We start from the raw sequence: 3633 nt of genomic DNA, 5'->3' as shown, positions 1-3633 counted from the left end.
ATACCGCAGGTTCCTTGGTGCACTTCGTGAACTCCATCTCCTTGAGAACACGGTCGAGTTTGATGTTCCATGCTCTCGGAGCTTGACGCAAACCGTATAGTGCTTTGCTAAGTTTGTACACATGATCCTCTTTTCCTTTCTGCACAAATACTTCTGGTTGAGCCACGTATACATCCTCATTTAAGTCTCCGTTCAGGAACGCAGTTTTCACATCTAAGTGATGGTTCTCCCTTCCATTAGTTGCTGCTAACGCCAAGAGTAGTCGTATGGTTTCTATCCGAGCAAATGGTACAAACACTTCGTCGAAGTCTATGCCTTGTTGTTGCACGTAGCCTTTTGAAACTAGCCTTGCTTTGTATTTGATCCCTGTTCCATCTGCATCCCTCTTGATCTTATAGATCCACTTCAAACCTATCGGTTTCACACATGTCGGCTTCTTGACGAGCTTCCAGGTCTTGTTTTGATGATAGATTCGATCTCTGCTTTCATTGCATCGATCCAAGCTTGTATCACTGCAGCTTCGATGTAACTTTCTGGTTCACCATCGATGTTCAGCAAGAGTCTGCCACCTTCAACTTCTGATGTTAAGACCATATCTTGATGTTACATGCTGGTCTTGGTTTGCATCGTTGTTCTCTGCTACTTGCTCTTGTTCACCTGCGTCTACAGCTTCTTCTTCTTCACTATTGTTTTGCTCTTCGTGGTGTTGGTGATCTTGATGCTCGTCACCATCTAATTCTTCTGTAACATTGATATGAGAAAGCTTGAATGATCCTGGTTCTTCGTCTACGTTTGTTGATAGTGTGGACCAATCCCAAATTTTCTTCTCGTCAAAGATTACATCTCTACTAACAACTATCATCTTCGCGACCGGATCATGGCGTCTGTAAGCTTTTGAGCCAGGCTTTGTGCATAGGTTGATCACCATCCTTGATCGATCATCCAGCTTCTTGAGATGAGGATCGTTGATTTTTGCGAAAGTTACACATCCAAAGACCCTTTGATGCTCAATGTTCGGTTTCTTAATATACAAGCCTTCATATGGAGTTTTATTCACCAATGCCTTTGTAGCAATGCGGTTGATGAGATACGTTGAATGATGTACTGCTTATCCCCATAGCTGATTAGGAATCTTCATAGCTTTCATCAAGCTCCTTTTCATCTCCATTAGTGTTCTATTTCGTCTCTCGACCACACCGTTTTGTTGCGGTTTATACGGTGCGGTGAGATGTCTAGTTACACTGTTTTCTTCACAAAAATGAATGAACTCAAAAGATGTGAACTCTCCTCCTCTATCGGTGCGAAAAGTCTTGAGTTTTAGCTTCGTTTGATTCTCCACGTACTCCTTGAACTTTTTGAACCGATCGAACACTTCACTCTTCTCTCTTAGCAGTATCGTCCACATATATCTTGAGTAATCATCAATTAAGACGAGTACATATCTATTGTTTGCTGGTGATGATGGTGATATCGGACCGCACAAGTCACCATGTACCAGTTCCAATGCGTGTGATGCTCGATACTTTGCTGTAGGCGGTTGCTGTAGGCGGGAAAGACTTCCGAGTTTGCTTCCCAACTAAGTAGGCGCTGTACACATCTTTCTCGTGTATCACCTGAGGCATCCCTACTACCATCTCCTTGTCTACCATATTCTTCATGACTCCAAAGTTCACATGTCCTAGCCGCGCATGCCACGTCCATGTAACATCTGTTTCTTGTATTTGAAGACACTTCGGATATTCAACCTCCATTGGCGTCTTGTACAATCGGTTTGGTTGCCTTGCGACTTGTACTAATAGCCTTCCATGGGGATCTTTGAGCATCAGTAAGTCTTCTTTCATATTAACCTCACAACCTATCTCGGTTGCTTGTCCAAGACTTATGATATTGTGTTTAAGACTCGAGATGTAGTAGATATCTCTGAGTGCTCTTCTCTCCCCTGTTTTTCCGATGAACGTGATCGAACCTTTCCCAACAATCTCGACGTTTGATCCATCACCGAATTTGACTTTGCCTTTGGTATGATATTGTGTTTAAGATTTGGGATGTAGTAGATATCTTTGAGTTCTCTTCTCTCCCCTGTTTTTCCGATGAACGTGATCGAACCTTTCCCAACAATCTCAATATTTGATCCATCACCGAATTTGACTTTGCCTTTGATGCTCTCGTCTAGGTTTGAGAAGAACTCTCTCTTGCCTGTCATATGGTTACTTGCACCATTGTCAAGGGACTATATACTCGTATTTCCATCGCATTCGTCAAACCTCTTAGGAAACACTCTCTCTTCGTTGAGGAATACTAGTTCATGCGTATATAATGCATCTGCTTCTTGTGTTTCCGTTAGGTTAGCTTCTTCTCTTGGTATTGTAGGACAATGTGACACGAAGTGCCCCATCTTGTCGCATCTCCAACATTTAACTTTAGAGTAGTCCTTCTTGGTCTTGTCTGAAGCTTCTCCTCCTTTGCTATGACCATCAGAACCATTAGACCTTCCTCGTCCTCTTCCTCTTCCACCATAACCTCTACCTCTGCCTCTTCCCCGTGAGTTGTTATGGCTTTCATGACCTTGCGTATCATTCTTCACAAACATTAGCTTCGATTGATCTTCATCTTGGGTTTCTTCTTGTATGCGTTCTTCGAAAGCCTTCAATCTTCCAAAAATGTCTTTGAATCCCGTTGAATTTAGATCCAACACTTGTTCTAACGAAGCTATGATGTGAATGAACTTTGTTCTTGGAAGTCCCTTCAGAAACTTCTTTACCATCTTCGATGCTTCCATTATCTCTCCTAACGCGGCTGCTCTCGATGCTAAGCCTGAAAGTTTTCATGCGTAGTCATCCACCATGTCTGTATCTGCCATCTTCAGTTTGTCGAACTCAGACATCAAAGTTTGTACCTCGCTTCTCTCACGCGATCAGCACCTAGGTTACGAGATTTGATAGCTTCCCAAATCTTCTTCGATGTATCATATTCTCATGTCTGAAGTATTAGCGCTTCCGGGACTGATTGAAAGATAGAGCAATCGCCATATTGTTCTTCTTTGCATCATCACTCCCTGGATCAATCGTATCCCAAACATCGTATAAACGAAGCACCACTTTCATTCGCATCGACCATACGGTGTAGTTGGTCGATGATAGCATCGGACATCGTATGTCCTTCTTCATCTCAAGACTTTTATCACGTCCTTGAGAATTGTTATTGTCTCCCATGTTTTGATCGAGTTACAACTCCTCTTGTAAACGATCTTCGAAACCTGGAGCTCTGATACCAACTAAAGTTGCACAAACATAATGATTATAAGAACTTCTCTTCTTATTAGATTTAGAAACTCTCTCAAAACTAAATCTCTCAATGTGTTTCTCTTGATGGAACATCTCTCCATGAGAACTCTTTATATAGGACGAAGCTACATCTTTTCCTAATAATAATATGGAAACATTCCTAAGCTCGATATGTTTTCCTTTTTCCTTAATCCATTGATGTTAGGAGTTTTCAAGGCTCCTAAGACAAATGTTGTAGTATAAATGATTGTCGAACCAATTCTAAGGGAATTCGAAGCAATGAGAATGCAAGTACTCACTCAATCTAAGTGCAACCAGTGATTTCAAATGATTTCTAAGCTAATGAATA

Source organism: Brassica oleracea, chromosome C8 (genome assembly GCF_000695525.1).
Source record: "Brassica oleracea var. oleracea cultivar TO1000 chromosome C8, BOL, whole genome shotgun sequence".
NCBI lineage: Eukaryota > Viridiplantae > Streptophyta > Magnoliopsida > Brassicales > Brassicaceae > Brassica > Brassica oleracea.
This window is presented reverse-complemented; position numbering follows the sequence as displayed.